The sequence below is a fragment of the Solanum stenotomum genome, chromosome 8, assembly GCF_019186545.1.
Source record: "Solanum stenotomum isolate F172 chromosome 8, ASM1918654v1, whole genome shotgun sequence".
Classification (NCBI taxonomy): Eukaryota; Viridiplantae; Streptophyta; class Magnoliopsida; order Solanales; family Solanaceae; genus Solanum; species Solanum stenotomum.
In genome coordinates this window covers 41,849,523-41,862,094 of record NC_064289.1, presented here as the reverse complement: position 1 = coordinate 41,862,094, position 12,572 = coordinate 41,849,523, and positions in this window count along the sequence as shown.

The following is a 12,572-nucleotide window of genomic DNA, read 5'->3' as shown; positions in this document are numbered from 1 at the left end:
CAAAAATGATGCTTGAGTGAGTACTTGCGTCATGCCACGATGTTAACTAAGGCACTTCTTGGGAGGCAACCTAAGTTTTAATTGATTTTTGTTTTGATTTGGAATAACGTGTGTTGATTGTGCAGGTTGAAGTGTAGAATGCGTTTGAAATATGCAGGTTGGCGAGCAAAGAGTCCAGTTGACGGCTCGCAAATGAGGTCAGCAAGCCCAACTTGGACCGTCGTTGGACTCAAGGAATTACAAGGATGGAGTCTATAAAAATCGGCGGGCCTAAGAACGAGTCGGCGAGCCTCACTTTGTCCGCCGTTTGGACCCCCAAATTAATTGGAGTTCCTATAAAACTCGGCGAGAGAATTAACCACTCTCATGTCACCGAGTGGTTCGGTGAGGCAAAATAATATAGCCAAAAGGGCGCGAACTGGATAGTTTTGAAAAGGGCCAAGGTTTAAAATTTCAAACTCTTTCACATTCCCTCACTTTTAACTTCATACAATCACACCTGCTCTTTAAATTTCCAATATTTTTGTATTTTATTACTTGTAGCTTACCATTTTTGTGTTCGGAGTTGGAAGTCTTTGCCGCCTAGCATTTTAAATCATAATTCGGCATTAAAGGTTGGTTTTTTCGAACGCTGAACTCTTAATTAGCGGTTGAACTCAATTGCAATTTTTTATAGTTTTTTATGTGTGTTGGGCCTCTCTGAAATCATTAATATGTGCTAGTTTGCCTATTTTAATTTCGATATTGTGCCTTAATTGCCTAAAATGTTGATTCCCTGATTTTCGTGCGTTAATATTGATCGTAATCTTGTAGGTTGTGTGAAATCTTTGTTGAGTCGAGTCGGGAGAAGTCTGAGTAACCTTAAATTGTGCTAAATGACATGATTTACCCAATAATGGAGTGTTTGGCGTCATTCTTAAGGGATAAAGTCGTCAAATGGTCAATTTTGGCCAAACCGTCGGAGTACCCCGGTGGCATGGGTGATATTGGTCTGAGCTTAATTGAGTTTGTATGTGGTTTGATTTTGTTTTTGGGGGCTGCGGGTTTTATTTTGGGAGTTGAGGTTGAAAATAGGCACGTTGGGCAATTTGGCGAGCTGGGTCGAGCTCACCAAACCACTTGGCGATTCACCGAAATCCCCCTAGATCGCCTTTAATTTCATGTTTTGGTTGATTTTGATATGGTAACTTTCAGTGAGAAGACTGAGCTCATTGAGTTCACTCGGCGACTGATCAAAAGTCTCCTTTGATCGCCCTTTCTTCACCCCCAACCCCTAAAACATACTGTAACTTTTGGCGGGCTAATATGTTTTCGCCGAATGATGTCGGCGATCTGCTGAAAGCCCTTTTCATGGCCGACATGCCATTTTTCTGTGAAAGTTTTGAGCCAATTCTTTCAGCGAGTTCGATCTAGCCCGGTAAAGTGACTCAATGACTCACCGATCGGTTCGGTGAGTTTTTATGCAGCATATTTTCTGCATTTTTCTTTAGTTGTTTCTAACTATTTCCAATGTGCTCTGCAGATATGGCTAGACCAAAAGTAGGAAGGTCGAGACATGCCACCCCGCAAGAGGGCAAATGGTTTCACAATCAACGAGGATGCAACTGTATCCAAGGCAAAGGCAACCAAACATCCCACTACCGGTGGGAAGGGTAAAGGCAAATGAAAGGCACTAGTTCCTGAGTTACCGAAGACCAGCTCCGACGGTAAGGGAGTGTACGCCACTCACCTCACCACATTCTGGGGTGAGGGACACAGTTCGGTACCATTGCTTTGATATATTCACTAGGCCCCAAGGCCTGTACATCCCCACCTGGGTTTGTTATTTCTGTGTTGCATATGGAGAGCTAGTTCCCCAGGGGAAGAAGAAGGCCAGTGCCTTCTGACCGGTAGAGTCCATCATGGTCCAGGGAATAGTAGTGAGTTGCAACTGCGATTATATCAACGTTGTATTTGATAGTGGGTCAGTTTTTGACAACTCGAATTTGGCTACCACTACGACATCTTTGGATGATCTAAAGGGTTGGCTTTCTCCCCTCGTTTATGACACCACCCCGCAGTGGATTGAGGTAGGAACTCTGATTGAGAGGAAGGATTTGAATATAGTTGTGTTGTACTCGTTAGGATTCATTAGCAGCTCCATTATGCCTTCACAAAATAAGTTCATCCTCCGTCATCCAAAGGCGACCTGTCTTAGGTCAATCATAGCTCGAAGGAGTATTGACTTGGGACTTATTATTGAGCACGAATTGGCCATGAGGGCCAAATAGTGGTAGACGTCCCTTCCCTTCCTGGTCCTGGATATCCGACGCACAGAGGCCGAGTATACTCGGGATGAGGATGATAGGAAGAGAGAAACTCTGGTGGATACATCCCCAGAGGTTGATGTTGATTCAATACATGTACAGGCATCGTCGCCTACTCTAGCCTCCGGGCCTACAGGTACTTCCACTTCCTCTCAATCTCTACTTTTTCCACTACTTCCCAGCCCACAAGGATTACTCGGGCCATGATACTGAAGATGGGGCACTTAGCTCATTCGGCCGATGTGCGGGTTACCCGGCTAGAGGTCGAGGTGCCTTGGATGATCAAATGGGCCCTCCTAGCTGGTTTAACACCCCTCCAGACTTCTATTGATGATCTCATAGTGAGAGTAGTGACTTGTGAGAGTCGAAAAGGGCCTACTTTAGATATGACAACTTTGAAAGCCGAGTTTGCAGATTTGAGAAAGGATGTGGACTATTTGAAGTCCACAGACTTCACCTCTCTATTTGAGTCAACTGAGGATCGGGATGACCCGGCTAGTTCTAAGATGCCTCCGGCTACCACCGGAGATGTACATGTGGATGATGCGGCAGCTGATGAGTAGAATGTGGAGATGAATGAGGAACAATTGGATACTCAAGAGGTGACCATCTATGGAGACCTGCCGAATTTAGGGGAGATAATTATACAGTTGGTCATTCAGACATCGCTGACAGAAACGTCCATGGCAGGCTCTAGTTGAGCCAGTGTTGCTGCTACCCCAAGCACGAATGCCCAAGATGCTGGTGTGACCCCGCACATTGATGCCCCGATAGATGAAGCGACTGTGTAGATAGGACCCTTCTTCACCTCCATCTCTGCCTTTTTTATTTACTATTTATTATTTTGTTGCATTTGAGGACAACTGCCTTTTTGTTTGTGGTGGGGTGAGGTATTTCCATACCTACCTCTTGTGACTATCTTTTGTGTTTACTATTGGGATTTTGTGTTTTGAACTGCATGTTGATATTGTTTTGTGGATGTTTGAGCTTATGGCTCCTTGATATGAATGAAAATGGTTTTTGACCCATCTAAAAACTTTTCCCACTCTTGTTATGTTTGTATAGGCTATTCAGTGCAAATTTGAGTATCGCTTATGATCAATATCGATGACTTGAATAGTGCTCTTAATCGAACAAAAATGATGCACGACTACGATGAGGCCAAATGAACTTGCATTGACAATATGTGAACTTTTTGCATCTTGTTGTGACTAGCCAATTATTGAATGAGTCTCTTGTGATGAACATTGCACGCTAGGGAAAGTGTGGAGTCTCATTTGATATTGGTGACAATGCCTTGTGTGATGAGCTTACTGTGAACCTTGTGTAATGACAACTAGAATTTTCCCCGTTGGTATGGTTGACTAAGTGATGCAAGTTCTTGAAATGATCTTAGGCAACAATTTTGACGAGTGAAACAATTTGACAATATACCTCTTTTGTCGCCAACCTTGTGAGATGTGTGAAACTTGCTTGAACCCTCTTTTGAGCCTTATCCTTTTCTTGGGGAAAATTGAGCAACTGAGACCCCTCTTTATCCATTCACCCATAATTCTCATGAAGTGTGGTTTGTTTGAATAGCAAACTTAGGGCAAAAGCCTAAGTTGGGGGTGTGGTGAAAAGAGAAGGTAAATCAAGAAATGTGAAGAATTCCCCTTTGAGCCATGGTTTTGAAAAAGATGAAACCCCTCCATACAAAGAAAGAGAGAAAGAAAAGAAGAATGAAAAAGTTGTGAAATTAAGTTGTGGAAGTTGCAAAAAAAAATGGGTTGTCTGGTATTCCATTGGAAGTGAATAATGGGGCGAATTTTGAGCATGAGTGTAAATGCTCAAGAAAGGGAAGGAAAGTGATGTTCTTACCACATTTTATGAGGATAGCAGCCGTTGAGCCTAAATTACCATACGTTTACACTCAACAATGTTACAAGCCTTGAAAAGACCTTTTTGATATTAAGTGATCTTAAACGAATGTTGATCGGAAAATAAGGGCAAACCTATGGGTGAAGTCATGCATGTGTTCATCTTTTTTAGTGTGATATTTGTGTGAAATTCTGGAACCATAAAATGTTGAAAGATTGTGTGTGAATATGGAATCATCTTTGTTGTGAGGGCATTTGACTACCTCTGTTGAGCTTGAACTTGCATTTGAAGCAAGTATTTTGAACTTGAGCATCTTTGATAATGGTGAGTCCCAACTTGAATCTTTGAGTGCACAATTGAACCTTGCATGAGTAAGTTGAGTTTTGCTATGTGCATTTATGATTCAATCTTTTGTAGAACTGTCTAAGACATCCTTTTTTAACTACTGAACTTGAGTTTAACTTGATGACAAGCAAAAATTTAAGTTGGGGGTGTTGATGAGTCCGAGATTTGGACTCATTTAGAGCTTTGCTTATATAGAATTAGTGTCCGCAAATGCTTAATTTGTGCCAAAAACTTATGTAAAACCCTTCATTTTTAGGTATATCGATTGAGAAACAAAGCAAGGACACTAACAAGTAAAAAGGAACAAAACAGGCTGAAAGGATGAAGAAAGGCAGCATGGTGATCGCCAAATGGCTATTTGACCGCTTAAAGTTTCAGTGTTCCAAGCCCTGCGCGAAGAAACCAAGTAGGCGAGAGAAAAGAGCAGTCGGCGGATCCCCAAGTAGTTTCGCGATGCAGTGCTAGATAGCCCAGAGTTACAAACCTTAAGAATGCTGAATGCCAAGTCAAAAGGGCGATGGAATTGACCAAAGAGCGGCTTGCCGAGTGGTTCAGCGAGCCCGACTTACTTCACCGAGTGACTCTTCGCAGCACTTTTTTGGCGACTATAAATACATTTTTGAAATTTTAACTTAGTATCAAATTTATCAATTTTGCAATTAATTACTCTTTAGAACAATGTGGAGATAGTTTTTTTCTAGGTTTTCCTAAGCTTTGAAGGATTGAAGAAATTCACTTTTGATAAATTTGAGGTCTTTGAGAATCTTCGAATTGGAGCATTGTAAGGACGAAATCACTTTTACCCAGTTGATGGTTAGTCAATTTGGTAATGGTTTTTACCTTTTTATGATGTCTAACTAAAACCCCAATTCTTGGGGTGTGATTATGTGATTATGGGCTGATTTATCTCATGGTATTGCTAATTGTTAGTTTAAATGCTATTTAGGAGTGAGTTCAATCATTAATCATGGTTCAATCTAGGAATTGTAGTTGCAAATGCAGTTCTAGCTTTGTGTTCTTGGCTTGCGAGAGAGAGAGGTTTTAGAACCAAGGTTTTTGATTGATGGTTTGTGAGTATTGGGTTGATCTGGGTTCAGCTCGAGAGAGTGAATCCTAAACCCAATCCCACACATTTAGCTTGAGAGAGTATATGGATTAAGGAGTTGGCTGGTCTTATTTTGCATGCTTTTTTATGGTCGAGAGAAATTACTTGATAGCTATTTACTAATAGTTTCAATTACCCATTTGTCTATATTAGCCTGTAATAGATCACACCCTAAGAACCTGTCTAATTATTGTTATTTCGTGTTATTGTGATTACTGTTTGTAGTTGATAGTTTAAACTAAAACCCCCATTTGATATTCGTGTCACCCCTTAATTTGCATGATGTCTTTAACTGATAATTTTTATTCCTATGACTGATTTGACCATGTTCATACTTCCCAATTGAATCTTAAACGTGTACAACTCCCTGTGAGATTCGACCCCAACTCATTTAGTTAGGTTTATACTGATTTATGATCGTTGACACTTAGAACTGAATGGAGTATTTTTGAAACGTTAATCATTAGGCCACCCAAACCTGTAGGTACTTGCCAATGACCACGACCCCCTTGACGGGCCATGGTCCCTTTGACGGTCTATCATAGGGTCCATGGAAGGCCCCCATTAGTTTTTAAGTAAGGTCGTTTTGGTCTTTTTCCCTATGCACTGGACACCTAAACCACATTGTTTAACCCCTAAACTATGTCGTTTTACGCAGTTTAAGCCTAATTAGTCAGAACTTACCCAGAATGATTATTCTCGAAAACCCTCCAAGCTTAGATTGAAAAGAAGAGAAAAGAGGAGACTCAAACCCTTCCAAGAACACAATAGGTTTTCTTTAGTTCTAGCCCTGAAATCGAAGGATTTCTCCATGATATTCATCACCAGGTATGTGGGATTTCACTAGTGGATTTCTTTCGTCAACTAGGTCCTTAGAATTCAGTTAGATTCTTGATTTGTATATCTTTTTTAGACCTAGGATTTCTAAAACAGTAGAGATTGGGTGTTATTTAGCTGTTACAGTATTCCTAATCGAATTATCATGTTTTTGTTGAATAGTTATTTAATTCTTTGCATGAAACTCAGAACCCTAGTCACGTAGATTTCCTTAGTTCATGAGTCACACTTTCTAGATTAATAAAAGAGATAATCATGCTTCAGTTTTCGAATGTCACATTATCAGTATATAATTGTTACATTCTCAGATTTTTCATGTCAGTATTTTGAGCTATTCCGCATTTGAGTATTTCACTCATAATGTGTCATATACATTTTCAGTTCGGAGTATACTTAACACTGAGTTGGACTAGGGTTCAGCGGACTCGTATAGTTCGAGAACTACGTGCCCGCGTAGGTTTATAAGTCCCCTCTGTGGGTATCAGATTTAGTGATCACGCTAGTAATGCCTTTATACCCCTGACAAGGTAAATTGGGTCCTCTCAATGAGGCGTATATATCAGACTCCGCGTTTAGCTCACGTGGTAATATGTCGGTTAATAGTAGCTATCATAGTCAGACTCTAGTGCATTTGACCAGGTTTTCAATTTATACTTCAGTATTCAGTCTCATCATGGTATGCTCATAATCAGTACTTGGTCATTAGATTTAGCTAAACATTTCAATTATGTTTCAGTATGTATACTCTTGTTCGGATTGTATCATTGCTTAATTATGCTTTGTTCAGTTTATGTATTTATTTAGTTATACTCTATATCCTGCATGCTTAGTACACTGCAAGTACTGATGCATACTCTGCGCTACATTCTTTCATGATGTAGGTTCAGGTATTCAGCATCCAGATCACGCATAGATCAATTCTCGATCCATACTCAGCAGTATTAGTTATGAGTCCTCACACTTTGAGGACAATATATATGTTTTCCATTTCAGTCTTGTATTTCAATTTTAGTTTTGCTAGAGTTAGCTGAGGGAATGTCCCAACAACTCTAGTCAGTTAGAGGCTTTTTCAGACATAGTGTTAGACTCAACTTTAGTTTTGAGTGCTTGTTCACTATCACTAAACTCTTAGATATTATTTATAAATATTCAGATTAGTATTGGTTATTCCCCACATTCAGTTAACTATTATTTGAGCTTCCGCATTAGTTCTTGTTTTCTTAGATAAGGACAGTATGGTTATGTTATGCCAGATAGGGTTAGCTTGGGGTCACTCATGATCCTAGGTCTTGTGTTTACGTCAATGGGATAGCCTCGAGGCATGAACCAACGCCGCCTAGTTTGCTTAATTTTAAGTTCAGAGTAAAAAGTTATGCCTATTTGTGTGAGTCCTCTCTTGTTAAGACTTTTCATCCGTTTAAGGAAAGGGTATTTTGGTCTTTTTCTTATTCCAATACGCTGGATCATGTTTTTCTCACCCAATTTTGGGGTCTAATCAGACACTTAGTTATTATTCACATTACTAAACACTTAGAATTTTGGGGCGAAGTTTAAAGAAGAGAGAAAGGGCTAATTTCAAACGTCCATCAAGAGTTGTGGAGTTTCGCCAAGAACAATCGTTCTTTCCAGGTATGTGAGGTTTTCCATAGTGATGGACTCTTTCTTCCTCATGCCATTGATGTGATTCTTCTATTAATTTGTTCTTGATATCGTTTGTGCAAAGATTCTTGAGTAGTTTGTGAGTTTTAGATTCATTCTTTAACAATGGATGTTTTGAGTTCTTGAGGTGATGGTCTTGCAAATAATGACTAATGTTTCTTGATAAATTTTGTGTGGAATTCCAATGAATTCGGGTTGGGTTTGTGAATTAAAGAGACCTTGGAAAAAACCAATCTAATCTAGATGAGTTAGGACCCGAAATTGAACAACAAAATTCATCAAAAATTTGGGTTAGGGGTGGGGCAGCGCGCCCCTTAAGTGCCAGGTCCTGGGGATTTAGCTTTTGGGATGGCGCCCTGCACCTGCAGTGCGCCCTAAAAAAGCCCCACCACTATTGGGGCTAGCGTGACGCGCCACTGATATGCCAGGATATCGGGCCCTTTTCTTTTTTGTCCTTCGTCCTGTATATGTTTTATCAAATCGTGTCTATGTTCTCTTCTTGATATTAACACTTAAAGTCTTCATTAATCCTTGAGAGATCCTTCATGTCCTAATCACATGTCTTAAATTACATTTCAAATTAAAGAACAATTAAGAGAAAAGTTCAAGAGGTCCTTTTTCAGTCATTTTGAGAAGTCTTTTGCAATTAACTATAGATTTGAACTAAGTCTTGAGAAAATAAATATAAGAATGAAATGGGTTGTATTAGTGATTGGAAAAGAGTATAAGGGAGCTAAGTATCGCATTGAGGTCCTTGAGTTGATTCGTTTATGTCTATATTTCAACATAAACCCTGTGAATTGAGTATTCTTGAGATGACTAGTATCGTTGAGTTATGAGTTCTTGAATTTTGAGTTTTAAGTTCCTATATTGTCATTGAGATCCTTGAGTTGCTTCGATCATATCTATGTTTCAACATGAACTCTATTTTGAGTTATAAATCGTGAGAACCCTTTGAATCCAAATTTGTGCTTAAAACTGAGTTTTGAGGAAAGTTTAAAGAGCATTTTTAGTAAAGTTTTAGGGCTCTATATATTCTCAAATGTATTGTTTTTACATTGAGAGAAAAGAAACTTTAATTTCTAAAAAGATATTATGAGTTCAAAGATATTTTAGAGCAGTTACCTTTTTTAAGAGGATAGTTTGAGTAATTATCTCAAATCAAAAAAGTGTATGTTTTATACATTTGAGAATGATTATATATTATTGGGAGTAGTAATAAGCACCAATATCATGAGCCAACATGGGTAAATGATCATACTCTTTAGATGAATCCTTAGTCGCCTTCGGGAATAGCTTAGTGAATCCACTTAGTTGAGGTGTTCTATACCCCAACAAGATATAGGATAGTTCTGGCAGTGTGGGTGAGACGCTCTATCATCATAAAGAGCATAGTGATGGTTGCCGGTTAGAGAATCTCCCAAATAAGAGTAAAGAGTGTGCTATTGTATTTTTATAAATTTTGAGTTGATATCTACTTTTTGAGTTTAGAGTATTTTTATATACATACTTGAGTTAGTATTTGTTTATTATGAAGCTTTAAATTTTTTATCTTTTGTTATTGCTTTCATATTGGAGTTGAGTTGAGGTGAGTATTGTCTTCCCATGTTATCAGTTCAGTTAAGTATGTTCCACTTTTCCTTTACATGTTCGTACATTCAATGTCTTGATGACATTCGACTTGCATCTTATAGTGATGCAGATACAGGTGTGTAGGATCATTAACAGGTTCTTAGTTGATATCATTTGACATTCTAGTTAGCTTTGGTGAGCCTTCTTATATTCCAGAGGACTTCACCTTACCTTACAGTTTTTAGTTTTGAGATGTCGTGGGTCTTTTCCCGATATCGTTCAGTAATAGTAGAGGTTTCATAGATAGATAGAGTTGAGTAGTCCTTAAGTATTTAATTTATTTTGAGTTATTTTAGAAACTATAAGTATTTCTATTGATATTGTATAGACTTTGAGTTAAGTATTTCAGTTTAACAAAACTATTTCAGTTTTTAATTCTTTTATTGCTTGAGTTAGTTTTCCGCTTGTAGTCAGCCAAGAAAAGGGTTCACACGGGGACTACCAATGATTCTCAAGTGTTGGCAACATTTAGTGTGTAGGCTCGGGTTGTGACAGACAACATCTATGGTACGCCAGAAGCATGATAGTCGATTCCAAATGCGAAACTCTTTGAGGAAGGAGATAAGCAAATTATTTAAATGATCATCATAATGAGACAAGTGCTTTAAAAAAGCACAATGACATAACACTTCATAAAACCTTGGAAAAAGTTTTGGTACCTGAAAATGATGAAAAACAAAGAGACCTCGATAAGTTATGTCATATTAGAATCTAGTCAATGACCATCAACGATATCTTTGATATGAAGTAGCACATAATGCTATAAATGATTACATGGATCTTAAATATAAATATGTCATATAGTGTGGACAGATAAATCATTGATCAAATAAAATGCACTATTCAAGTATATTTTGTTTCAGTTAGAAAAGTGATGCTTTTGAAATTATTTTTCATAAGTCAAAATATAATGTCAGCGTTGTACAAATGAATAATTGTGCAATGTGCTAAAATATAACCGTAAGATATAAAGTGTGGTTTGTGCCTCGGGGCATAATGGATTTTTGCAAAAATGCTGACATTATTAAATTGAGATATATTTTTCAGTGGTGGATGAAATGAGACTTCTTTCAGTCTGGCAATAAATAAAATAATTGAATATGTATAATAAATAATTATTATGTCTAACTGGACGATAAATGTTATATGAAAATCCTTGAAGGATTTAAAAGGTTTTAAAGCAGTTTCATTGAGTACCCAATGGTTCTGAGACTGCTTAACACATAGAAAGAATCATTTTGATATCATGGAAATGATTTTAAAAAATCATGCATAAGTGTAATTGGTGCACTTACAGATTGTTGGTAATGCAAATTCTAGAAGATTATTTGATCTACATAAAGAAAATTAGGTGAAAGGGTTGTCATATTATCATTCAAGTTATGCCAAGAAACTAACAAACCAAGTGACTCAACACATAAAAGATGTGTGATTTTTTTTAGAAGAAAAGATGAGCTTCAATAAAATTGAAACGATCAATCTCTGAATTAGAAAATATTTAAATATATAGATGCAAAATATTTATTTGATCCTCATAAAGCTCGATCGTAAATGAGATATTTGTTTACATGTGGAGATACAGTAATATTCTTGCATTGAAAGAATCAAACACTAGTAATCACTTCTTCGATCATGCAAAAATAATATTGATTTATGAAATTAGTCGGGAGTGTGTTTGGTTGGAATGATGACCTATCATATTCAAAAATATGTGATTTTTCTTTGAAAAGGGAAATTCCATATACCATATAATACTAAAATAATATATAGCTCGATTGAAGGGAGGATATAATCAGAGACTGGACAAAACATATTTCACCAAAATTCTTTCTCACACATGTTCTTCAACAAAATGGTGAGATACACGTTCAAAAATTCGTTCAAGTGATAATCTTGTAAACTTATTCACTAAGGATTGTCAACATCAAAATTTGAGAAGTTGAGCTATAAGATTGGATTGCATCGTCTCTGAGATATCAAGTAAAGTTTTTATCAAGGGGAGAAAATAGACGTTGTACTCTTTTTCTTAAACATGATTTTTCCCCAAATTATTTTTCCTGGTAAGGTTTTTAATGAGGAAACTTTTAGAGCGTATTAAAAGATATGTGTACTCTTTTTCCTTCACTAGAATTTTTTTCCACTAGGTTTTTCCTAGTAATGTTTTAAAGAGGCATATTATTTATGGATATCCAAGGGAGAGTGTTATAAAATAATATAGTATGGCTGTCGACTACACAATATAGTATGGATGTCCACTACACAAATAGATGTCCACTACACAAACAGTTACTCTCACATACATTACTTCCCTACATTATGAAGATAACCTCCACCTTTATGACCATATTCTTGTAACCTTACACCTCCATAACGTCCTTCATTATATTGTTGATTAATTTTATGTTTATGACTAATTTGTATGTCTCTATGTTACCCTATAAATAGAGGCATACGTGTTCATATTGTACACACTTGAATATTTGGACTAATTAGAAAAGCTCTCATATCTTGTCTACCTATTTATATTCCTTTCATCTTTTATATTTCTTTTCTTATTTTGCCTTGGTCTTACAACATGTTTACTTATTTTACACTACACTACTATTTGTTATCCATAGACAAAGAAAATATATAGTTATAATTAACAAAAGAAATATACATTTAATATAAGTATTTTTTGGAGGGTCAAACTTTTTCAATTATAGAGAGAAATAATTAGTTTTACCAAGAATATAAAAAGGAAGAAAAATTACAATTGTTTTAGTCATATCATAAATTTTGTGAGTGAATAAAAATTGAAATTAAATCATTTGACTAATTAGTATTTT